We start from the raw sequence: 27,219 nt of genomic DNA, 5'->3' as shown, positions 1-27,219 counted from the left end.
TCAGCCAAGGCAGTCTTCTGCTTTGCAAAGGGATGGAGTGGTTCCCCATACACTGGTTTAACTAGAACTCGAAGTATGTCCAGCAAGCGAATCCTCCGAAGGGGCCTGTCATCAGAACTCAGCAAGGAGGATGCGTCCACATTTGCATGTGATTTGAATCTGCTTTGCATAGGGCTGCACAGGCTGTGCCCACATTCTCAGACATCACTCACATCGTATTTTAAGACTGTCTCAATCTTTGATTAACATTTAGATCAGCGGCCGGGGTACCTCAAACTTCTGCAGCTTTCTATATTTAAACTGGCTACAGTCCTTCCCCATGGGTGCTGGGAAGTTCATTCATTCTCTTGGGTATCTGCTTACACCTGGTGGGATTCCTTAATTTCTCAGTTACTGCTCATTCCAATATTTTTTTTTAATATTTTGTTTCTTTGTCTGCATCAGATCTTAGTTGTGACATGGCGGGTGTGGAGTGTCTTCTGTTGCAGCATGTGAACTCTTAGTTGCAGCATGTGGAAGCTAGTTTCCTGACCAGGGATCAAACCTGAGGCCACTGCACTGGGAGTGCAGAGTCTTAGCCACTGGGCAGCCAGGGAAGTCCCTCATCACACTTTTCTGTTCCCTATGATCTCCTCCCACCTCCAGTCTATTGCTCCTTTCTCAGATCCTTCCACTGAGAATGGTCTTCATCCAAGACCATTGTGTGAATCAACGTTTAATGTGCAGTTGGACCTGGTAGACGGATCACAGCCGTGCAGATCGATGAGAATCCTTGGTTTTTAAAGTTTCTTGGTCTTCTCAGACACCAGGGATTGTCCACTAGCAGTTGTTTGTTTGTTTGTTTGTTTGTTTTCCCCTTTCATCTTGACCTCCAGACTCCTCTTCGCTTTTCCTTTCTTGTCTTCTGTCTCTGTGGATGATGGGTGAGCCATTCATATTATTCAACAGAAATGCCTTTGGAGCTAGTGAGCTAGTAATCAAGATGTACAAATCCCTATATTCCTGAGGCTTGCAATGCTGTGATGATAGAGATATCTTCCCTCCCAAAAAAAAAATAAAATCAGTGACTACAATATCCTCACCATGATGAGAGATGATGGTGTGGATTCAAGGAATTATGAAGGGTTGCCAGCCGAGACTGAAGAGTGGAAAATTATCTCTATGTGACCGTCAGAATGAAAAAAGTTCTAAGTGTCAGAAGAGAAATCTGAAACCCTAAAGCCAAAGGAGGACTTCCATGGTGGCTCAGATGGTAAAAAACCTGCCTGCAAATACAGGAAACCTGAGTTTGATCCCTGGGTCGGGAAGATCCCCTGGAGAAGGGAATGGCAACCCACTCTAGCTAGTATCCTTGCCTAGGAAAACCCCACGGACCGAGGAGCCTGTCAGGCTACAGTCATGTGGTCGCAAAGAGTCAAACAGGACTTAGCAACTGAACAACAATAAAGTCAAAGGAAGTCCATCAATGTGCTCAAGAAAGACACAGGAGGCCAGTGTGGCTGGTGGGGGCGGAGGGTGACTTGCAAGGCCAGAGGAGATATACGCGAGGAGGAAGAGACTGGCCAGTGGGTGTGCCACGTGGGACAGCTGATCCTCTGCTGGGTATGGATTTTACTGTGAGTGTGTAACACGGTGCCAGGTTTATTGAAAGCATGTCACTGATGGCTCTGTAGAAAGCTACTACTTCTCTCATTTTTACCCTACTTCTCGGTTTTCCTGGGCTCCAGCTCTCTCCAGGAGCCAGAACTGCAGAACGGCAAGAACTACAAAACTCCTCTCTTAACAAGAAGCAGCATGCATTTTTCCCTTTGTCACCGTATTCTCCTTCTAATGCAGTGAGTGAGAGTGTGTGTGTGTGTGTGTGTGTGTGTGTTAGAGAGACACGGAGAGAGAGAATAATTTATTTCTTTATATATGCTTCCTCTTACTCACCCCATCTCTGATGTTAAGACAGAGGGCTGGGAGCCTAGATAGGAGTGGGGTTTGGGGCAGTATAGATGGCTGAGTCTCTCTGCTGTCTCTACTGTTCACCTGAAATTATCACAACATTGTTAATCGGCTGGACCCCAGTACAAAATAAAAAAGTTTAAAATTGGAAATAAAAAAAAGACAGAGGCTGAAATGGGAAAAATAGTAAAAGAGATGAGGGTCGGCCAGGTGAATATTTGGGGAAATTCCCATTGAGTGGGAACTTAAGAGAGAGAAATGCAAAACTTTCAATAATATGTCTCCGCCCGCTGTATTTACAGCATGTGATGCATTTTGAAAACTAGATCTTCATGCCTTTCTGATCATCAGTAGAGGTGGCGTAGACCTGGTCGTTCAGTCTACTGTCTTTGGTGGTGGGAGAAAGATGAGAAAGAAAAGGGAAGTCCCAAGTCTTTTAAAAGGGCAAAGGGAAGTACACGGACAATGATGATTATCTCCGGGAGCTGACACCTCACCCCAAAAGGAACCGTGCAGAGCAATTACTGAAGAGCAAATATTTCTGCTTACACACCCCTAGGGGCTTCCCTGGTGGCTCAGCTGGTAAAGAATCTGCCTGCAATGCGGGAGACCTGGGTTCGATCCCTGGGTTGGGAAGATCCCCTGGAGAAGGGAAAGGCTACCCACTGCAGTCTTCTGGCCTAGAGAATTCCAGGGACTGCATAATCCATGACTAAGCGCCTGTCACTCCACCTTACACCCCAAACCAAGGCAGCCATTTGAGCTGGCTCCTCAGCATTCGTGGTGGAATACAGGAAGACCGTCTGGCTTCCTTGTAGGATTTGGTCAGCAACATGGTGGGTCATGCCAGACATTGTTCTTTTCTTTCTCCAGTCTACGTTGAGTCTTAGTTGTGGCACATGGGATCTTCATTCCATCCTGTGGGTTCTTTCCTTGCAGCTAGAGTACAGACTCTAGCTGTGGCTCCAGCTTAGTTGCTCCATGACATGTGGAATCTTGGTTCCTCGATCAGGGATTGAACCTGCATCATAAGGGGGACTCTTCACCCCTGGGCCATCAGGGAAGATCCAGAGGGTGTTCTTTCAACACTGTTGTGGCTTGGTCACCCAGAGGAGAGCTTAATGTTTCATTTTAGTTGAACTGACTAAACTCAAGAACATGTTTAGCAGATTCAGGCAAGTACTTTCAGTTCAGTTCAGTTCAGTCGCTCAGTCATGTCCAACTCTTTGTGACCCCATGAATCACAGCACGCCAGGCCTCCCTATCCATCAACAACTCCCGGAGTTCACTCAAACTCATGTCCATCGAGTCGGTGATGCCATCCAGCCATCTCATTCTCTGTCGTCCCCGTCTCCTCCCACCCCCAATCCCTCCCAGCATCAGAGTCTTTTCCAGTGAGTCAACTCATCGCATGAGGTGGCCAAAGTATTGCAGTTTCAGCTTTAGCATCAATCCTTCCAATGAACATCCAGGATTGATCTCCTTTAGAATGGACTGGTTGGATCTCCTCACAGTCCAAGGGACTCTCAAGAGTCTTCTCCAACACCACAGTTCAAAAGCATCAATTCTTCGGTGATCAGCTTTCTTCACAGTCCAACTCTCACATCCATACATGACCACGGGAAAAACCATAGCCTTGACTAGGTGGACCTTGGTTGGCAAAGTAATGTCTCTGCTTTTTAATATGCTATCTAGGTTGGTCATAACTTTCCTTCCAAGGAGTAAGCGTCTTTTAATTTCCTGGCTGCAATCAGCATCTGCAGTGATTTTGGAGCCCCCCAAAATAAAGTCTGACACTGTTTCCACTGTTTCCCCATCTATTTCCCATGAAGTGATGGGACCAGATGACATGATTTTCATTTTCTGAATGTTGAGCTTCAAGCCACTTAGTTAGAGTCTAATTTAGAAAAACAACGCCCTCTTACAGTAATATTCATTGTCAGGGTAAGTCATGCGATATAGACTGATTATCATTCTACACTTGATCTTAGCCAAAAGGCCGAGAAGCGATGATTATCATTCTAGAGACACTTTGTAGGTAAAATAAATTTTCTAGTATGGAATAATGCCTTTGTATTTGCCCTTTACAATGCAAGGATCTGGCTAAGTTAAAGGTGGGAAGAAGGTAGGAGATTTGAGATTATGTGCTTTGTCTGACTTTACATTGGCAAATAAAACTCACAGGTTCCTTACAAATACCTTGCATGCATTTTCAGCAGTTGGGATATTTGCTTACAGGTATTTTTTTTTTTTTTTTTTGCGAGAAACTTGCAAGCTTTCAAACATGAGTTGCCTACCATATGATAACGCTCTGCCAATCCTGTGGGTGAAGGCAGATTTTATTGCCAGTCATATTGTACTCAAGTTGAAGTGCTAAGAATGCTGTCTTATCCCTCAGCCAGATTAGCTTTAAAAGGTGATCGTGGAGTCCTGTCAAGCGCAGAGTGAGGATTTACGAAGTGACAAACACATGTCCATGACATTTACTGTGAGATTTCTCATCATTGAATTCCCCGCTCTTGGCCAAGAAGAAATATGCAACAGAGGAGTCTGAAAGGCAACATTTTAACTCAGACACCTCTTGGAACACAGGTCGTTCTGTTATATATATATATGCTGCTGCTAAGCTGCTAAGTCACTTCAGTCGTGTCTGACTCTGTGCGACCCCATGGACGGCAGCCCACCAGGCTCCCCCGTCCCTGGGATTCTCCAGGCAAGAGTACCAGAGTGGGGTGCCATTGCCTTCTCCATTTTATATATATATATATATATTTAAGGTTGGGATTTATAAAGAATCAAACAATAACCTCATCGGGAAAAGGTATAAAGAAGACAGAAGAAATACTAGCTTATTTCTTCCTAGTATTGTGGTCCATTCCCTTTCTGTGTGTCCATCCCACTTAACGGTGCATAGAATTTACTGGTCCTTTGCAGCCAGCTTATCCCTTTCCTACTCATCGTAATCTCATTCTTCATCCCAGCAACTTAAAGGGCTTTATGGAAATACCATACAGCTGTGTAAGTGCTTTCAGAGTGTCTTCAAATAACCCCATCTATCTTCATGGCATTTCTTACCTGATCAGCAAGAGGTCCACGCTGTATTTTCTTTTATAGTATCTTCATTACCTTTGTCTCATACAAAGGTATTTGTATACCTTTGTATTCTCATACAAAGGCTTGTCTATTTCCATGTATATCGCATCATCAACCAGGCTTTAAGGTGGCCACATTCTGTCCCTTCATTCTGCTGGCTTCAAGTTGATCAACCGTGTGTGTTTCCAACCAGACGAAACACACTTTTCATTATTTCTCCCCTGTCCCTTCCAAGAATCTTCTTCTTTCATTAGATTCACATGAATGACAGAGAGAGGAACTCTACAGCGTGGAAGAATCAAAACATAAACTTTCTAAAAACCAAATCAAAAACACCCCCAAATTGGCCCTTACCCATGCCTGGTATACAATAGATGCTCCAGTGAATACTGCTTGAGTGATGAAACGGTTGATTTAATTACTGATCTCGCTACAAAAAGTAATGACTTGGAAATAGAGCCATTCAGGTTTGGGGCCAGATGGGTTATTTGTGATTTTACTAGGAGGTGCAAAACCCTCACTATAAAGTCTTGTAACAAAACTGTGCTTAGTGCCGAGAATGGTTTCTGCCTCCTAAAGATGAACGGGAATGAAGACAGTTCTTGTCTTTCTTAACAGAGCCTAACAATTGAGCAGTGACTTGGGACTATCTGTGTGGCAGTTTCTTCAAGCTCATCCAGGGCTAGTTTGTCTGTTGGACCCAGTTCAGGTGGCTTTGTGCTAGAACCTTCACTGATGAAGGTCAGTCAGCCACCATCTGTCACCCAGCACCATCTGTCACCAGAGAACATCTTACCTTTTCTGGGGCGGGGCAGAGCCATAAAGAAGATAAACTGTCACAGTGGGAGTTCAAGTCCAAGGCAGCTTACCCATGCCCCTTCCCCCACCTCTCTGTCTTAGTCCTAGGGAAGTTTATAGATTATCTCTAACTTGGTCTCTTGTAAGTGGACAGTATATCAACCATCACCTACTGACTTTGGTACCTGCCATCCCCTCTAGCAACCTGGAACTTTAGGAATCACCAGTCCTGCAGCAGATAGCCAAGAGGGAGTTGGGTGGCTCCAGGTAAACTGAGAATTGCTATTTAGCTCTGGAGTTTGGGTTCTGGAGGCCAGGTCTTACTAGAGCTAAGGTATGAGATAGTCACCAACCTTTTCACCATCTATTATAGCTGAACTGTACCCGCCTCCAAAATTCATATGTCGGAGTCCTAATTCCATTATCAAGAATGCAACTGCATTTGGAGATGGGGCCTTTAAAGAAATAATTAAGGTAGAATGAGGTCATTAGGGACTTCCCTGGTAGCTCAGTGGTAAAGAATCCACCTGCTAATGCAGGAGATGCAGGTTTGATCCTTGGGTGTGGAAGATCCCCTGGAGAAGGGAATAGAAACCTACTCCAGTATTCTTGCCTGGGAAATCCCATGAGCAGAGGAACTTGGCAAGCTATAGTTCATGGGGTTGCAAGAGTCAGGCATGACTGAGCAACTGAACATGCACATACAAGCTCGTTAGGTTGGGCCCTAACACAATATGACTGGTGTCCTCATGAGAAGAGGAGATTAGGACACAGATGGGCACAGCGGGAGGGCTGTGTGAGGACACAGCGAGAAGGTGGCCATCTGCAAGCCAAGGAGTGAGTCCTCACTGGAAACTAACCCCACTGACGTCCTGATCTCGGACATCCAGCCCCCAGAATTGTGAGAAAATTAATTTCTCTTGTTAAGGTCACCCTGTCTGTGGCACTCTGCTATAGCAGCCCTAGCAACGTTTGACAGCGTCTCACCCTAAGCGTGTCTCCATGGAAAATGTAGAGGGGTTAACCCCACAGATGGTAAAGAGTCCGCCTTCAATGCAGGAGACCTGGGTTTGATCCCTGGGTCAGGAAGTTCCCCTGGAGGAGGAAATGGCAACGCACTCCAGTATTCTTGCCTGGAGAATCCCATGGTCAGAGGAGCCTGGGGGGTTATAGTCCGTGGGGTCACAAGAAGTCAGAAAACTGAGCGAATGAGTGTGCAACCCCACAGAATGAAAACACAGCTGCTTTGCACAGAGAGATGTGCAGAGAGAGAGATGCATTGCCAGGAATTGCTCACATGATTGTGGGCACTGGCCAGGCAAGTCTAAAAGCCATGGGATAGGCCCCCAGGACAAGCAGACTGCAAACACTCAGGCTGGAGCCGACCCTTCAGTCATCAGGTGAAATTTCTTCTTCAGAGAAGTTTCAGTTCTGCTCTTAAGGCTTTTCAGAGGTTTGATCAGGCCCATAAAATGTTCCCAGGATAATCTGTTCTCTGGGCTTCCCAGATGGCTCAGTGGTAAAGAATCTACCTGCCAATGCAGGAGAAGCAGGTTTGATCCCTGGGTTGGGAAGATCCCCTGGAGAAGGGCATAGCAGCCCACTCCAGTATTCTTGCCTGGAGAATCCCATGGACAGAGGAGCCTGATGGTCTAAAGTCCCTGAGGTTGCAAAAGAGCCGGACACCCCTGAGCGACTCAACAACAACACAATCTCTTTTAGCTAGACACAGTCAAGGGTAGATGTTAATCCTATCAATACAATATCTTCAAGGCAACACTGATCAAATAACTAGGTGCCTAACCAGGGTGACACCTAAAATTGACCATCATAATGATGGTAACAGTGACAACAATTGCTGTTCTTTATTGAACTCTGGGTAGGTGTCAGCCATGCCACTAAGATGCTTGCATACATAAGTTACAACATTTGAATTTCAATTATTATCTTCCTATTAAGTCATGCTCAAAATTCTCCAAGCCAGGCTTCAGCAGTATGTGAACCGTGAACTCCCAGATGTTCAAGCAGGTTTTAGAAAAGGCAGAAGCACCAGAGATCAAATTGCCAACATCCGCTGGATCATGGAGAAAGCAAGAGAGTTCCAGAAGAGCATCTATTTCTGCTTCATTGACTATGCCAAAGCCTTTGACTGTGTGGATCACAATAAACTGTGGAAAATTCTGAAAGAGATGGGAATACCAGACCACCTGACCTGCCTCTTGAGAAACCTGTATGCAGGTCAGGAAGCAACAGTCAGAACTGTACATGGAACTACAGACTGGTTCCAAATAGGAAAAGGAGTGCGTCAAGGCTGTATATTGTCACCTTGCTTATTTAACTCATATGCAGAGTAACATCATGAGGAACGCTGGGCTGGAAGAAGCACAAGCTGGAATCAAGATTGCTGGGAGAAATATCAATAACCTCAGATATGCTGATGACACTACCTTTATGGCATAAAATGAAGAGGAACTCAAAAGCCTCTTGATGAAAGTGAAAGAGGAGAGTGAAAAGGTTGGCTTGAAGCTCAACATTCAGAAAACAAAGATCATGGCATCTGGTCCCATCACTTCATGGGAAATAGATGGGAAAACAGTGGAAACAGTGTCAGACTTTATTTTCTGGGGCTCCAAAATCACTGCGGATGCTGATTGCAGCCATGAAATTAAAAGACGCTTACTCCATGGAAGGAAAGTTATGACCAACCTTGATAATAGATTAAACAGCAGAGACATTACTTTGCCAACAAAGGTCCGACTAGTCAAGGCTATGGTTTTTCCCATGGTCATGTATGGATGTGAGAGTTGGACTGTGAAGAAAGCTGATCGCCGAAGAATTGATGCTTTTGAACTGTGGTGTTGGAGAAGACTCTTGAGAGTCCCTTGGACTGCAAGGAGATCCAACCAGTCCATTCTAAGGGAGATCAATCCTGGGTGTTCATTGGAGGGACTGATGCTAAAGCTGAAACTGCAATATTTTGGCCACCTCATGCGACGAGTTGACTCACTGGAAAAGACTCTGATGCTGGGAAAGGTTGGGGGCGGGAGGAGACGGGGACGACCGAGAATGAGATGGCTGGATGGCATCACCGACTCTGTGGACATGAGTTTGAGTGAACTCCAGGAGTTGGTGATGGACAGGGAGGCCTGGCGTGCTGTGATTCATGGGGTCGCGGAGAGTCGGACACGACTGAGAGACTGAACTGAACTGAACTGAACTATTATGTACCAGGAGGTTCAGAGAGGTTAAATGCCATGTCCAAGGTCACACTGGATCAAAACTTAGGTCAGTGTGATCTGCAAATCCAGCTTTAACCATGGGGCTGAAAGCTGTCTGAAGGACAGAATTTCTAGGCTTTAGGGCAGTGGTCCCCAACCCTTTTGGCACCAGGGACCAGTTTCATGGAAGATAATATTTCCCCATGAACTGGAGGATGAAGAGGTGGGAAGGGATGGTTTCTGGATGATTCCAGTGCATTGCATTTATTGTGCACTTTATTTCTATTATTATTACATCAGCTCCATCTCTCACATCATCAGGCCTTAGAAGTCAGGAGGTTGGGGACCCGTGCTTAAGGGCTTCATTCATTAAAAAATACAGGGAATGGTAAAGGATCCAGGGAGTAACTTCTGTGTAAAAAGCACCCCGTGAATCTGAAGTGAGAGAGAACGAGTGTTGTTGGATCTCGAGCTACACCTGGTAAACGAAGTTATCTCCTTCCGTTTGTGGGGAGAGAGGGGGGAATGAACGAGTAATTACGGTACAGTAATTACGGTACAGTAATTCCCGCACTGGGGAAAATGGAGGGTGCTTCCTCTTTGGCTCCCAGGCCAGGTGGGCAGGAGTCTGAACAGGGAAGCTGCGGGGGGGTTGGGGGGGTTTCCCAGGCCCCTTGTGTCTAAGCTGTTCCGAGCTCCACATCTTCCTCCTGCCCGTCCTCCTCCCTTAGCACCAGCGACTGCGGCGTTTCTTAATATAAATGCAGGCAAAATAAAATGAGCAGTGTGCTAGTAGGGAAGCCAGCTACCCACGGGCACCGTAAATGGCCTTCCCCTCTCAGCCCTCCTCCCTTCTGCCCACCCCCTCTCACCCCCATCCAGCCACCCCGAATAACCCGCCCTGCTGGCTGAGTCACTGCTTCTAGGAAAATGAGGCCAGGGGTCCAGACAAGTCAAGAGGATGGTGATTAGCCTGGTGATCAGCCATGAAAAGACAGTGTCCCTAGAAAAAGACGGGGTCCTCAGAAAAAGACAGTATGATGACCTGGTGTGGGTGACTTGTCCAGGAGAGCTGCTGCAAGCCATAGCACTTGTCGTTTAGGGTCAAGGGAGAGGAACCAGGAGTGAGAAAAGCTGCTGAGCTGTGTCCTCACATCAGCCACCTTGGCATATGGTCCCTTTGCTTGTGCTTCCTCTGTTGTTTAGTCACTAAGTCATGTCTGACTCTTTGTAGCATGCCAAGCTCCTGTGTCCTTCACCATCTTTTGGAGTTTGCTCTGATTCATGTCCGTTGACTCAGTGATGCTACCTAACTGTCTTATCCTCTGCCGTCCCCTTCTCCTTTTGCCTTCAATCGTTGCCAGCATCAGGGTCTTTTTAAGTGAAGTGGCTCTTTGCATCGGGTGGCCAAGGGATTGGAGCTTCAGCTTTAGCCTCAGTCCTTCCAATGAATATTCAGGATTGATTCCATTAGGATGGACTGATTTGATCTCCTTGTGGTCCAAGGGACTCTCAAGAGTCTTCTCCAGCACCACAATTCAATAGCATCAATTCTTCAGTACTCAACCTTCTTTATGGTCCTACTCTCACATCCGTGCATGACTACTGGAAAAACCATAGTATTGACTGTACGGACCTTGGTTGGCAAAGGGATGTCTCTGCTTTTTAGTACGCCATCTAGGAATGCCATAGCTTTCCTTCTAAGGAGCAAGCATCTTTTAATTTCATGGCTACAGTCACTGTCCACAGTGATTTTGGAGCCCAAGAAAATAAAATCTGTCACTGCTTCCCCTTCTTTTTCCTTCTATTTGCCATGAAGTGATGGGACCAGATGCCACAATCTTAGTTTTTTTTTTTGTTTTTTAATGTTGAGTTTCAAGCCAGCTTTTCCACTCTTCTCTCTTACCCTCATTAAGAGGCTGTTTAGTTCCTCTTCATCTTCTGTCATTGGGATGGTATCATCTTCATATCTGAGGTTACTGATATTTCTCCACGGACTTCGGGACAGTTCCTTAAGGTTGGGGTGAGTCTCCATGATCCAGGTGTCTGGTGACTGAGGAGCACCTATTTGATGAACAGCCTCCACCCACACACAGTGTTAAGTGTTTAGGCATACTTGAATCTATGCAGAAGTTGCTTCAGGAAGTAGGGGATTCAAAATCTGAGTACACTCCAGAGTGGGGTTTCTCAGCCTTGTCAGGAGCCCTAAAAGCTTGGATTATCAGCCACACCCTGGTCTCAGTGAATTTGTACCACTGGGGATAGGTCCTGGACACGGGCAGAAGAGTGTCCAAACAGAGGAGTCTCATGCCCTGGGAGGTGGCATACTCTGGCATAATGCATTCTTGCCAGCTATATAAGAAGGAAAAAAACAATTGCATCAATATTGCTAGTTTTTGAGGAAAAAGGGATAGTATGCTAACATGATGATGATGGTGGTAGCCTTATATAATGAAAGCAGTACTGGTTGAAAGAAAGTAAAACTGTCAGTCTCTCCATCATGTCTGGCTCTTTGTGTTCCGGTGGAATGCATCCAGGTTCTTCTGTCCATGGGCTTGTCCAGGCAGGAATACTGGAGTGGGTAGCCATTCCCTTCTCCAGGGGGTCTTCCTGACCCAGGGATCGAACCCAGGTCTCCCACATTGCAGGAAGATTCTTTACTGTCTGAACCACCAGGAAATGATGATGGCGGTGGCCTTAATATAACGGAAGCTGTAATGGTTACACATGACCTATTACTGAGCTGGAGCCGGGCCACCATATTTTGTGAACCGTTCATGGAACATGTCATTTGATTCTCCCAAAAATCCTGAAAGAGGAGTATGATCGTCCCATTCCTGCTGTTATAGATGGAGGAAGTAAATAAGTCAGAGAGTCTAATAGCTTGCCAAGATTATGCTGCTAAGGGGCAGTGGGGGTGGGGGGTCCAGAGTGGATGCCTTATGGGTCATTTGGAGCCCACAGGCTGAGCTCCTAATAATCTCGAAATATTGCCAGTATCTCGGGCGGTACAGGATGCTCAGTTTACTCTCTTGAGCCGAGGAAAGGGGGCTCCTGTGTTTCCCCCTGTATCGGTGGTCCTCCATTCAGGTTAGGGTCCGAGGGGTATCTGAAGAACTAATGCTGTCTGTGTCCAATCCCAGACCGAGCAAAGATAATTTGAAGGAAGACGGGCTTTATCATCAGAATTCTTTTTTTCCCAGGTAATTTTAATGAGCAGCCACAGTTGAGAACCCAGTGTCTGAGGTTAAAGATTCTTAAAATGTAGTCCATGGGTAAGACTTCAATAGGTCTGCCCAGTGACCTAAAGGAGGGAAATCCAAAAAAGAGGGGATACGTGTATACGTACAAACTAACCCAACGTTGTAAGGCAACTATGTTGTTTAGTCACCAAGTCATGTCCAACTCTTTGCTACCCCATGGACTGCAGCACTCCAGGCTTCCCTGTCCTTCACCATCTCCCAGAGTCTGCTCAAACTCATGTCCGTTGAATCAGTGACACCACCCAACCATCTCATCCTGTTGTCCCCTTCTCCTCCTGCCTTAACCAATAAAAATTAGTTGAAAAAATAGGTCTATCCACAGTTTTCACCCATGAGAATTAAGAATGTGGGGCATGGCTTTTACTAATTCTGTTGCCTTGCAGGATTATGGTTATCATCATTACCTTTAATGAAAGCCAACCACATGCCAGGCACTGGAACGGACTCTCAGGATAGACTATATCATTTCATGATCCTAACCGCCCTGGTATTATCCTATTTTTTTATATAAGAGAGCTGAGGTTCCAGAAAGCCAAGGAACATACCCAAGACATCACCCTGAATAAAGGATAGAGTCATAAACCAACTCTACACTGTGTAATGTCAAAGCCAGTTCTTCCTAACAGATTTCCCTGATGGATGAGAGGAGAAAAAGTCCTGCCCAGAAATAGGGGAACAGGCTCAAAGATAGCTGGAGGGCTTTGCCAGCCGGAGGGCATGAAAGAACTCGAAGTGGTGCATTGTTAAAAAATAAACCATTCCAAGTTTGCACTGTCTAGCTCAGGATTGATCTCCACTGTTCTGAGGAGCAGGTGGAAAGGAATTTGACATTTACCCCACTTGCCTAGAACCTGATCCCTTCTGGAAGCTTCTAAGCTTGGTATGAGGAATGTCTTTTTTTTTTCATTTCTTTCCTCCATCACCCTCATTTTCTTGGCCCCTGACCATGTATCTCAAGCAAAGAAGGGCTCTGTTTCTAATCAAATAGGTGCAGACCCTTCATTTAATCAAGAGTATATCTTCCTGAGAAGAGTGGCTTCTCACCTCTCTCTTCCCCGAAGGACTTCTGAGGTTGGATTTCTAATGTGTCTGGGACAAGGGTGATCGTCACAATGAAACATTGATCTTACCCAGCAAATACACACATCGAACCCTGTGTCAGCAAACGGCATGACCCAGTTGTTCTGGCTCGGCACCCCCTCCCTCTCCTTCTACTTGGGCCCTGCTTCGTCTCCACATTGAGTAAACCGCCGCGTCCTGCTATGCCTCTCAGGGCAGTCCATTCTCACCGTCTCCACCCTGTCTCTGGTCCAGAGCGCATCTCACTCTCAGACGGGAAACCACTGTGGCTTCTGCTTGGTTAGCCCTTCACTCACACCTCCGGTCCAGCCCATGCAGCCAGAGTCATACCTTCTAATACAAATCCGATCGTGTCCCTGCATTGCTTCAAATTGCTTTGAGTGCCAATACACACATGCACACATACAACATGTGCATACACACAATCATGCGCATATGTGTAAACACACGTGAACATACACACAAACACCCACAAATACACGCAAACACTCGCATACACACACATACTCACATACATATAAATGCACATAAACATACACGCAAACACTGATATATCCATACAAATCTCGATATATACACATACTCACAAACATATGCAAATACACACAAACACTCACAAACACATATACATAAATACACACACACAAAGTACCCATATACTCAAATACTCATATGTATGTGTGCTAATTCGCTTCAGTCATGTCTGACTCATTGTGACCCTATGGACCATAGTCCACCAGACTCCCCTGTCCATGGGGATTCTCCAGGCATGAATACTGGAATGGGTTGCCATGCCCTCCTCTCACATATGTACAAAAACATATAAATATGCACATGCATATATATATACACACTCACAAACGCATATACACAAATACACATAAACATACCTATTATACAAATGTATACATGTAAATAAAAGACACTTACTCCTTGGAAGAAAAGTTATGACCAACCTAGATAGCATATTAAAAAGCAGAGACATTACTCTGCCAACCAAAGTCCACCTAGTCAAGGCTATGGTTTTTCCCATGGTCATGTATGGATGTGAGAGTTGGACTGTGAAGAAAGCTGATAGCCAAAGAATTGATGCTTTTGAACTGTGGTGCTGGAGAAGACTCTTGAGAGTCCCTTGGACTGCAAGGAGATCCAACCAGTCCATTCTGGAGGAGATCAATCCTGGGTGTTCATTGGAAGGACTGATGCTAAAGCTGAAACTTCAATACTTTGGCCACCTCATGCGAAGAGTTGACTCACTGGAAAAGACTCTGATTCTGGGAGGGATTGGGGGTGGGAGAAGATGGGGACGACAGAGAATGAGATGGCTGGATGGCATCACCGACTCGATGGACATGAGTTTGAGTGAACTCCGGGAGTTGTTGATGGATAGGGAGGCCTGGTGTGCTGTGATTCATGGGGTCGCAAAGAGTCGGACATGACTGAGCGACTGAACTGAACTGATACATGTAAATGCACACAAATATATACACAAACTGGAGAAGGAGTGCAGCCTGCTCTAGTATTCTTGAATGGAGAATCCCATGGACAGAGGGGCCTGGAGGGCTACAGTCCATGAGGCCTCAAAGAGTGGGACACAACTGAAGAGACTTAACACATACACACATATACACAAACACGCACATGTAAACACACAACACATGGACATGAGTACACACACTCACAAATACACAAGTACATGCAAACACGTTCATATACAAGGCACACACTTCTTTGAGCTCTGAGAATAAAGTCCAGGGTCCCTCACAGGACCTACTATGTGTTTCATGATCTTCCTTTCGGCTCCCCAGCCTCATATCTCTCCATTGTTTCTTTTTCCTGGTGGTTCCCATCTCTGCAAAATAAGTAGATAAATATTCCACAAAAGATTATAAGTCGGGTGTTCTGGGCAGCTTATCTTAGAGCAAGAATGGAGTTTTGTTCAGTACACAACTTTATTGAGATACAATTCACCTACCATAAAATTCACCTACTTTCAATGCTCAATCCAGTTTTTTTAAAAAAATATATTTGCTGAGGTGTGCAGTCATCACCATAATCTAATTTGAGATCATTTTCATTTCACGATGTTTGCATATATTAAATCATCATGTTGTACACCTTAAATACAAACGATTTTTATTTGTCAATTACACCTCATTAAAGTTGAAGACGGAGGGAAGACCATTTTCATCATCTCCCGCCCAAAGACCCAGGAACACATTAGCTTTCCTCGGCCCCCTCCTCTCAACTTGAGGCAGTTGCTCATTTACTTTCTATCTCTGCAGGTTTGCTTATCCTGGACTTTGGACATCAGTGGAATCACAGCACAGGTGGCCTTGGGAGTCTGGGTTCTTTCCCTGAACATCGTCTTTACCAGATTTACCCGCATCGCGGCAGCTGTTGTCAGAGAACACCCTGCTGCAGAGACAGACATAGTTTTTTTTATCTATTCCCCAATTGGTGTACGTGCGGGCTGTTTCCACTGTTTGGTGTTTCAAATCATGCCACTATCTGATTATCATTAAGACCATCAGTAAGCCCAGATTCCCCTGTTTACTATCATGTGTAAAACAAATAGCTAGTGGGAGGCTGCCGTAACACACAGGGAGCTCAGTTTGGTGCTCTGTGATGACCTATTTGGGTGGAATGGGCCAGAAGGTAGGAGGGAGTGCAAAAAGAAGGAGATATATGTATACTCATAGTTGATTCACTTCGTTGGACAGCAGAAACTAACACAACATTGCAAAGCAATTCAGTTCAGTTGCTCAGTCGTGTCCGACTTTTTACAGCTCTGTGAACCGCAGCACGCCAGGCCTCCCTGTCCATCACCAACTCCTGGAGTTTACCCAAACTCATGTCCATTGAGTCAGTGATGCCATCCAGCCATCTCATTCTCTGTCGTCCCCTTCTCCTCCTGCCCTCAATCTTTCCCAGAATCAGGGTCTTTTCAAATGAGTCAGCTCTTCGCATCAGGTGGCCAAAGTATTGGAGTTTCAGCTTCAACATCAGTCCTTCCAGTTATACGCCAATAAAAAAGAGCAAGCCAAAAAAGCAGAAGAATTCACCAGCCGTTTAACTTATCTAAGCCTCAGTTTTTTCTTGCATGCAATAGGAATGACAATAACATTGACCTCATGGGTCATCGTGATAATTGAATATAATGATGTGAGTAAGGAGTCTAGCCCAGCATTTAATATATAACAAACACTCCATACATCTGTGCTGTTCTCCTGCGAGTCATCTTTGGGTTGGGACAAAATGCTAAAGGAAAGCCATGTTGACAGCTGTTATTTTTTCACAAATATTTCATTTTTACTACATGCTGGTCTTTTGCTTCTTTTTTCATAGACCTGTAATGCAGTCAGTATTTTCACATTTTATATTTTGAAGAGTCTAAGTCTCAGGGTACTCAGAAATGTGCCCATTGCACACAGGTAAGAAAAAGTACCGTAGGGTTTGTGAGTGAAACTCAATACTGACTGTTCAGAACCTGCGTTCTGTGGTGTGTGTGAATCTGTAATCCACTTGCTTATCATCCTCCTACCCTGTACCTGCTACTCTGGGTTTCAACCCTCAGAAAAGGAATTGCGAGGCAGCCTTCCTAGCAGCGTAGTCAGAGCTTAGCTTCAAAGAGAAAATGGACACCTGCTTCTTAACCATGGGAAGGAGGCTTTGGCAGATGGTAGATGTTCAAGTTCTTCTGAGAAAGAGCTTTAGTCACAGCAGGAAAGACTGCAGTGAGACATCAGGAAGAACTTCCTAATAGTCACGTCTTGGCAAGCTCATCTCAGAAGAGCCTGTTGCACTGTCTCCACTGACTTTGTGTGTGTATGTGTGTCTGTGCATGTGTGAGTGTATATGTGTGTGTGTATATGTCTGTGTGTGTATTGTGTGTGTGTTTGGTATATATGTGAAAGTGAAAGTCACTCTGTGTATCTGACTCTTTGTGACCCCATGGACTACACAGTCCATGGAATTCTCCAGGCCAGAATACTGGAATGGGTAGCCTTTCCCTTCTCTAGGGGATCTTCCCAACCCAGGGATCGAACACAGGTCTCCTGCATTGCAGGCAGATTCTTTACCAACTGAGCTGTGATATACAAATACACACATACACAAATACACATATACACAAAAACACATATATACCAAGGTCTTCCCTTGTGGCTCAGCTGGTAAAGAATCCACATGCAATGGGGGAGACCTGGGTTCGATCCCTGGGTCAGGAAGATCCCCTGGAGAAAGAAAGGCTTCCTACTCCAGTATTCTGGCCTGGAGAAATCCATGGACTATATAGTCCATGGGGTCTCAGAGTCGGACACGACTAAGTGACTGTCAGTTGTATATGTGTGCATTTGTATGTATATGTGTGTGTATGTATTTGTGCGTTTATATTCCATGTGTGTATAAGTGCTAGTATGCGTGGGCGTATTTGTGTATGTATGTATGAATACATTTGTGTTTGTGTGTGTATGTGTGTATGAGTATGTCTTTGTTTTGTGTGTGTGTGGTATATATATGTGAGCTTGTGTGCATTCACATGTATGTATGCGTATGTGTGTGTTTGCATGTATAATGTGTGCATTTGTGTTTTGTGTGTATGGTATATATTAACATGTGCTTAAATGCACGTGTGCATATATGTTTGTGTGTATATATGCACGTGTGTGTGTGTGCGTAAGGGTGTGTATATGTGTGTTTGTGTTGTGTGTGTATGGTGCATGTGTGCTTATGTGTGTGTGTGTGCATTTGTATATGTGTGTATGGATGTGCCTGCATGTGTGTGTCTTTGTGTGTATTCAGATGTTTGTGTGGGGGGTACACATGTATCTGAATGGATCTGCCCCTTTCAGAAACCAGGCTAAATCTTTTCCATCTTGCCAACTCTTTCTAACCCTATGATCCTTTGGGGAAGCGAGCTTAAACCTTACATTTTCTTTCCCTTCCTAATTCTGGCTAAATCCTCTGCAAATCACTGTTCTCTAGGCCCACGGATGTGTTCGGGAGTAGCAATTAAGAAATCCACGCTAACTCAGCCTTCCTCAGTCTACGTGTTCTTTCTCTCCCTCTCCTTCAATCTGGGTGTTGTGCAAGCCCCCCAGACAGAGATGGAGAGAGAGCTGAAGATAGAGCATCTGAGCGAGAAAACCAGAGGGAGGGCGGGCGAGCGAGCGAAAGCTGGAAATCAGTATCTGACCCTCGTCCGCGAGCCCGAGGAGGAGGAGGCGTGCCTGAGACCGAAAACAGTGCAGGAGTAACTAGGTGTCACTCTTTCACTGGCCCTCACTGTGATCCAGCAGTCACAGGCAAAGAGAGGGGGAGAGAATGGCTTTGTTTAACCAGACGATGTGATTTGGTTTAAGGTTCTTAAGGTTATTCAAAGTGTGTGTGTGTTTCTTTTGGCTCTACCTAACAGCGAGAATTTTTCACAAGTCATCTCTCTCTCAGAGTGATATAAAACATAAAAAAAGGAGTTTTCAGCAGGAATGGCCTTATATTTTCTCACTTCCCCTGCAGCGAAGTAATCGGGAACCTGTCTGGGGACATAAAGAGTGGGCTTGGACCAGCCCACCGCCCCTGCTTTCATCACCCCTACGTGGCCAGTGTGTTCAGCACAGTCTGATCTCTGGGGTGTGGGCGGGCAGAGGGACTGTCCCCAGCTTCACAGAAGTGCCTGTTTCCTGCTGATGGTCACAAAAGGAGAAGCGAGAAGGGCTTCGGGGCTGGACAAAGCCAGTCTGTGCAACTGAACGTGGCCTTGACCATCAGCAGCAGCCTTCATGACTCTCCTCGTCACAGCCTCTCAGGCTGGCTTTTTGTCAGCCCCGTTCAGAGAAGGCTTGTTAATTCACCCCCGTGAAAATGGAAGTTTCATACGCATTGACATAATTAATGAAGAGGCAGGCAGCATGCTCCACCAATTAACACTGCAGGGAAAAATAAAATGGGCTTTCTTGGGGCATCTTGTGCCAAAGTTAAAGACTGGAACACACAGCAAATAAATAGAGATGCTTTTAATGAGCCACACGATCGAGCCGAGTAAGTCAGAAAGAATGGTAGGTAAACACTGCCAACTGTTTGCACTGTTACGAGTAATTGATGAGCATAGTTAAAAAGTTTGAGGGGGAAAGGCGACCATTGAATGCTGCATCCAGGTTCATTTATAAACGCATTCTCCCCTGAAAGTAACTGTTAGGTGCGTTAAAGAATGTAATGTGCCTATAGAAACAAATATGATGGACTCGGCATTTTGTGATGCCCAGAAAATCTGAGCGCCTGAACAAATACTGTGGTGGATATTTCACACTTGATGGGATTGTCTTTGTCAAACTCAAAGGCTCTTCAGCTATAGATCTACCCTGCTCTGACTACACCCTGGAAATGGGAGGAAGAGAGTTTATAACAGTGATGTTGGAACCGTTCCATTCCTTTCTGAGAGCCAGAGGGATAATTTAATTATTTTTCTCTGTGTTTGTAAGATTAAAACATGACCTTCCACTGAAGGTTTCTTTTTTTCTTTAATTGTTTCTGAAAGAGGGAGTGCATTTGTACAGAGAGGCTTTCTGACCGAAGAGAAATCCATTTGATCAAAAAAACAGAAACCCAATAGGTTTAAAAAACCTGAGTTCAGTTGGATTTTGTTAATGTGTATCTGGTCCAATTAAGCCTCAATTTGAAAATCAAGTGCCTGAGAATGGAGTTGCCTCTTTCACACACTTCAGTTCAGTCGCTCAGTCGTGTCCGACGCTTTGCGACCCCATGAATCACAGCACACCAGGCCTCCCTGTCCATCAACAACTCCCGGAGTTCACTCAAACTCATGTCCATCGAGTCGGTGATGCCATCCAGCCATCTCACTCTCTGTCGTCCCCTTCTCCTCCCGCTCCCAATCTTTCCCAGCATCAGAGTCTTTTCCAGTGAGTCAACTCGTCGCATGAGGTGGCCAAAGTATTGCAGTTTCAGCTTTAGCATCAGTCCCTCCAATGAACATCCAGGATTGATCTCCTTTAGAACGGACTGGTTGGATCTCCTTGCAGTCCAAGGGACTCTCAAGAGTCTTCTCCAACACCACAGTTCAAAAGCATCAATTCTTCACAGTTCAAAAGCGATCAGCTTTCTTCACAGTCCAACTCTCACATCCATACACAACCATGGGAAAAAGCATAGCCTTGACTCGACGGACCTTTGTTGGCAAAGTAATGTCTCTGCTTTTTAATATACTATCTAGGTTGGTCATAACTTTCCTTCCAAGGAGTAAGCGTCTTTTAATTTCATGGCTGCAATCAGCATCCACAGTGATTTTGGAGCCCAAAAAACTAAAGTCTGACACTGTTTCCACTGTTTTCCCATCTATTTCCCATGAAGTGATGGGACCAGATGCCATGATCTTTGTTTTCTGAATGTTGAGCTTCAAGCCAGCTTTTCACTCTCCTCTTTCACTTTCATCAGGAGGCTTTTTAGTTCCTCTTCACTCTCTGCCATAAGGGTGGTGTCATCTGCATATCTGAGGTTATTGATATTTCTCCCAGCAGTCTTGATTCCAGCTTGTGCTTCTTCCAGCCCAGCGTTCCTCATGATATACTCTGCATATAAGTTAAATAAGCAGGGTGACAATATACAACCTTGACGTATTCCTTTTCCTATTTGGAACCAGTCTGTTGTTCCATGTACAGTTCGGACTGTTGCTTCCTGACCTGCATTGTGTGTGTTGAGTCAATAAAACCCAACAATTTTACACACCCTGCAACTCCTCCTCCTTCTCAACAACTTTAACAACACAAGTACAGAAGGGAATTTCTCTGAGATAGTCGAGAGCATTTGCTGAATGAAAGGGAGAGATGGTTCTATATGGCGCCCTCACGGGACCTCAGTTCCTGCCCGTCTGTGCTGACTCTTGCATCTTATCATGCCGACTGTGACTCCATTTTCAAATTCTGTATCATTCATGCAACATAGCCCTAAGCCCATGCCAGTAGCTTGATCTGTTGTTACTCAAAAAAGACCAGTGTATTAGAATAATAGTGAAGAAACTCTCCGGTTTCTGAAGGGTGGCATGTTGTCGTCAACATAGTACCTTCCTAAGGAATTTGGTTAGATTCGATCATGTGTGATTTCTGCTTTGTGTGCCCACTTTGGACGTGGCCCTTATGTCAGATGTGTCTATTGCACCATTCCCAGTTACACGAGTACCATTGCTTCATCTGGATTCTAGTGTCATATGATTCAGTCAGTTCAGTTCAGTTGCTCAGTCGTGTCCAGCTCTTTGCAGATGATTACCTATCCTTTTCAATGGTCTGCTTTGTAAATGATTTTAGGCAGCATTTTTCAGATTATAGCCTCAGGGCCTGCCTCAGAATCATCTTGAATGCTAGTTTTGAGGGGAGCCCCCAGGTCCACTTCCGATCTAGTGTATGAGGAGTGACCCTAGCATCAACATTTTTAATGGGCACTCTGCTGACTCATTGGAAAAGACTCTGATGCTGGGAAAGATCAAAGGCAAAAGGAGAAAGGGGTGGCAGGGGATGAGATGGTTAGATAGCATCATCAACTCAATGGACATGAGTTTGAGCTGACTCCGGGAGATAGTGAAGGACAGGGAAGCCTGGTGAGCTGAAGTCCATGGGGTCGCAAAGAGTCAAGACAAGACTTGGCAACTGAACAACAGCAGCTGGTGTAAAGAATGTTTACATCCCATTCCACTTTCTGTCGCTCATGCCCCAGTACACTTCCGGGACTGTCCTATTGGGTACGTGCTTAGAAAATCTAAACAAATTAGTATTTCAAGGGCTGATAACAAAAAGGCACGTGTCAAGGGAACTGCATAGTCTGTTGTTTCCTAACTCCACTGGTGGAGAGCTTGGTTCATCAGGTGTGTTACCTGACGGTCAGGTATGTGTTCGCTCTGCCCCTGAGGATGAGCCCACTACAGTGTTGACTGAGTTTGACTTGACTGATGCATTTTATATCCTGGGCTTACCCTGATGACTCAGTGGGTAAAGAATCTGCCTGCAGTGCAGGAGACACAGGTTCAATCCCTCAGTTGGGAAGATCAGGAGAAGGAAAATGATAACCCACTCCAGTATGCTTGCCTGGGAAATCCCGTGAACAGAGGAGCCAGGCAGGCTACGGTCCAAAGGGTACCAAAGAGTCAGACATGACTGACTGACTACCCACAAAAGTGCAGTTTCATATCATGGCTCATAGTTTTGTTGTCTCCATGAGAGTCCCTTTTACCTTTTAGAGAGTGTGTTTTAAAACAGATGCTTTGCACATAATGGGGGTTTAAGAAATAGTTTTGAAATTGCCAGAATAAGGACCACACAGCGACCCGGCAAGTCTCAGAGTGCAAGGTGGCCAAATTATAAAAGGAGCAGTCTAACTTCTCTTTTCTTTCTGAATTACCCTCTGCCCTATATACATAACTTTAAAATTTAAGCAGTTATTCATTGTTCTTTGACATTTGTCATTCCACCAGAATGGTCACATCCTTTGGAATTGAGATCTGAGAAAGCAAAGATGCTGAGAACTGAAAGACGGATTGCTCTTCTCAGAGGAGTCCCTGATTTAACTTAATAATCCACGAGAACTGACGTCTCAGCATGCCAGACTACAAAATGGGTAGAGAATGATGAAATGCAGGAAAGGTTTCTAAGTCCTGGTTCTTTTCTCTGATGGAAATGCAGAGAGGAGGCATTTTAGTTGTTGGTTTTTTCCCCATTATTAGCCAACCTGTCAGTCATTTATCATTTCCTCATGAAGACACAAAGCTGAGGTTTGAATACTTTGTGTCACTCCTTCCAGCCGATATTATGAAAGGCGGTGGTGAATATTCCAGCTAAAAAAAGATGCCTCATTTCAAAAGCCCAGCTGGAGGCAAGCGAGCGCCTCAGAAGTGACCACAGCAGAAGAGGGGTGGGTCCCGCGGAACTCTGCGTTCCTCCTTGTTTATTTCACATGAGAGCAATGAGTCCCCGCAATTAAAGTGACAGCACAGCAGCGTTTGACAGGCCAACGGGGCTCACATACCAAGTCTCAGGTTGGTTGTGTAGGTAGTTTCTGTGTCAGCTCCAATTATTAATACATTCCTCAGCGATGAGAATTTTCCCCTTCATTCTTCCCGAACTGTGAGGGCATGCAGCAGCGGCCCCGAGCTCTGTCAAAATGAGTTGTCCCCTCTTGAAAAGTTGGCAGTGAGGAGAACTGACAATTTAATGCATACCAAAGCTCTCTCAGTAATGGGACCCCAGGGAGGCAGCAAGGCAGCACCTGTGGTGGTTACTCATCCCGCTGCTGCCGTTCGACGTTCTATTGCCTGGGTTCAAATCCCCCTTCTGCCGCTTGTGAGCTGTGTGCTTTTTGCAAGTTTTGAGTACTTATAAGTCTTTCTTCCTTATAGGGTTGTTATTCTGGTTAAATCTGGTGACTGACACAAAATATGTACTCTCTACCAATTGTTTTCTTTCTTTTTTATTTTTAATGAGCATGTGCTAAGTGGCTTCAGTCCTATCTGACTCTTTGTGACCCCATAGACTGTAGCCTGCCAGGCTCCTCTGTCCATGGGATTTCCCAAGCAAAAATATTGGAGTGGGTTCCCATATCCTTCTCCAGGGGATCTTCCTGACCCAGGGATCAAGCCGATGTCTCTTATATCCTCTGCATTGGCAGGTGGGTTCTATACTACTAGCAACACCCATGAAAGTAATACGAATTTATTTAGCTTACAAGCCTGCAGGTCAAGGTCAATGATTTAGTCTTGGCTCTGCTGGGCAGTCTTTTTTTAATTGGAAAGTAATTTCTTTACATTGTTGTGTTGGATTCTGCCATACAACATGAATTAGCTATAAGTATACCTATATCCTCTCCCTCTTGAGCCTCTCTCCCCCCACAATCCCACCCTTCTAAGTCATCATAAAGCACCAATTTGAGCTCCCTGTGCCATTCAGCATCTTCCTGCTAGCTATCTGTTTTATCCATTGACAGATGAATGGATAAAGAAGTCGTGGTACATGTATACAATGTAATATTCAGTTCAGTTAGTTCAGTCACTCAGTCGTGTCCGACTCTTTGCGACCCCATGAATCACAGCACGCCAGGCCTCCCTGTCTATCACCAATTCCCGGAGTTTACCCAAACTCATGTCCATCGAGTCGGTGATGCCATCCAGTCATCTCATCCTCTGTCATCCCCTTCTCCTCCTGCCCCCAATCCCTCGCAGCATCAGGATCCTTTCCAATGAGTCAACTACTCAACCATAATAAAAGGAATAAATTTGAGTCAATTGTAGTGAGGTGGATGAACCTAGAGCCTGTTATATAGACTGAAGTAAGTTTGAGGGGGAAAAAAACCAATTATCATAGAGTAATGCAATGGCAAGCCACTCCAGTACTCTTGCCTAGAAAATCCCATGGATGGAGGAGCCTGGTAGGCTGCAGTCCGTGGGGTCGCTGAGGGTCGGACATGACTGAGAGACTTCACTTTCACTTTTCACTTTCACACATTGGAGAAGGAAATGGCAACCCACTCCAGTGTTCTTGCCTGGAGAATCCCAGGGACGGGGGAGCCTGGTGGGCTTCCGTCTATGGGGTCACACAGAGTCAGACACGACTGAAGTGACTTAGCAGCAGCAGCAGCAATGCATATATATGGAATCTAGGAAAATGGTTCTGGTGAACCTATTTGCGAGCTGGAATAGAGAAGCAATTGTTATTCTACTAGGAAGCAGGAGGCAATGCAAGCTGCAAGGAGCTTTCCAAGGTACTGGCCAGGAAAGATTGCAGTGTTCCATATAAAGGCATTGTTCAGTGGTTTACTAAGAAGGGTATGTGTCCAGGATCCTTGCTCTTTAAGTTTTGTGATGACTTTATTTCTATGAGGGTCCTGCTTACTCAGCATAGACTCCTTTGGTATACGCCCATGGCACTGCGCCTTCCTGTGTCCATTCAGCCCCCTGGAAGACTCTGGTGAGTTAAAGTCTGATGGAAGGACAGATTTCTGTTTAGATAACAGCAGCAACGTGAGAGGTTAGCTACCAAGCTCTCTTAGGGCAGGCCCCTTGCTTCTCCAAGGGTTAGAGGCTGGAATACAGAGCAGATCATGGCCAGGTCTGCCTAAGAACTCAAGTCTGAGGTCAGAGTTATAAACAGGTAAGACCTCCAGGGTGGTCTTCACAGTTCCAAGTGGAATTATGCATGCCTCCTATGCTCAGAGCAGGTGAGAGGGTGTTTCTCTGAATCCAGAATTTGACAATCAGTGGTAGAAAAGGTGTCAGGGTTTGATGGGTGTTCTTGGTGGGCTTTACAGATAGATATGAAAAGAGAAACCAAACCAAGATGTCTTTTTTTTTTAAATACAGAAAACTTTTGTATTTAGAATTAGCCAGCTGGATTCAGTTTAGATGATCCCAATTTTGTTGTCAACATCTGAAGCATCATAGTCAGGAACCAAGAACGTATGCCTTTTTCTCTCCATCAGGCCTGATGAGGGTGTTGACCATAGCCGTTGTCAATGTCATAGAGTTTCTGCATAGCCTGTTTCATCTGGTGCTTGTTGGCCTTGACACCCACAGTGAATACCGGTGTGGTGTGGTGTGGTCTTCTATTTTCTTCATGGCTGACTCGGTGGTGAGGGGCAATTTGATGATAACACTGTGTCAGGTTTGTTTCTCCTGGGGCACTCTTCCGAGGATACTTGGGCTGCTTTCTGAGCCTCAGTATTTGGGGCTGCTGGAAGGTGGGTGTCATCCAGATCTTCTATTTTTGTGGCTATGGTCGCCTTTCAACACTGCTTTCTTGGTCTTCAAAGCCTTTGCTTTGGCTTCAGCTTTGAAAGGGTCAGGGACTTCCTTCTTTAGCTTTAGTGTCATCTTCATGAAAAAGCCAAAGTTTTTTTTATTCAACCATGGTGAATTAGTATTGGTAATGTTAGGAATATAGTATGATAGATTGGATATAAGTGTTTTACCTGTAGGAGGTACAATATTTGGCAGAACTCCCATTTTTCAGGTAAATTCACTCAGCCAAGAATTTTCCAGGAGGTCAAGCCCACAACAGGTCAGCATAACTCCCAAGCCATGTTCTTACAGGTTTATCGATTTCACTGTCTCATGCCTGTGAGATTATAGTAATAGAAGTATTGACTCAATTCTCCACTATGTGGGAAGAGTTGGATGTTATGGAACACAGAAAAAGCACAGAGTATACAGTTTTTGCCTTCAATGCAGCCTTTTGTGTAGAAGGAAATGAGTAAGGTGGGCAGAGGCAGAGAACTTATCCCTGGTTATATATGTATATATATATAGTCTGATAGAAATGGGGACACTTTCTGAACCAAAAGGACAGTTTTTCCCTAGAAATAGCAATTTCTTTATTAAAATCCATGTGTCTCTCATGGCTGTTGGGTCAGCACATCTTATAATTTAAAAGTCCCACATTGAAAGTAGACATATATCGGAATAGGAACAGCTAATTACTTTTCAGAGTCCTCATGCACTTCTGAAATAATATGAATAATAAGTACATGCTTAAAATATATTATATATTATTAATATGTATTTTTAATTTATGGCCATTGGGATGAAGAGTTGACTTCTTAAGTTGATTTTTCTAGGCTTTGCAGGAACGAGATTTTCAAATAACATTTGCTACCCTGATTCCTCCCTTGTCTACAAAAATCTCAGTTGAAGAACTGGCTTAATGCGATCGCTTAATGGGAAGATAACCACAATACCAGTATTTCAATTACAAAATGGCTTATTTTAGTCAAGTTTAAGCAAAAATAATATGTTTGGCTAAATGTGAGTAATAAAGTTTAACAGATTTTAT

General features: G+C 44.8%; 1 pseudogene; it reads right to left on the bottom strand.

Annotated features, from left to right (window-relative positions):
* Nucleotides 1–3,754: 3,754 nt before the first annotated feature.
* On the bottom strand, nucleotides 3,755–3,958 carry LOC129545839 (U2 spliceosomal RNA; annotated as a pseudogene).
* Between the last annotated feature and the right edge of the window lie 23,261 nt (nucleotides 3,959–27,219).

The sequence above is a fragment of the Moschus berezovskii genome, chromosome 27, assembly GCF_049115385.1.
Source record: "Moschus berezovskii isolate FMDL1 chromosome 27, NW_MosBer_1.0, whole genome shotgun sequence".
In the NCBI taxonomy this organism is placed as follows: domain Eukaryota; kingdom Metazoa; phylum Chordata; class Mammalia; order Artiodactyla; family Moschidae; genus Moschus; species Moschus berezovskii.
This window is presented reverse-complemented; position numbering and strand designations above follow the sequence as displayed.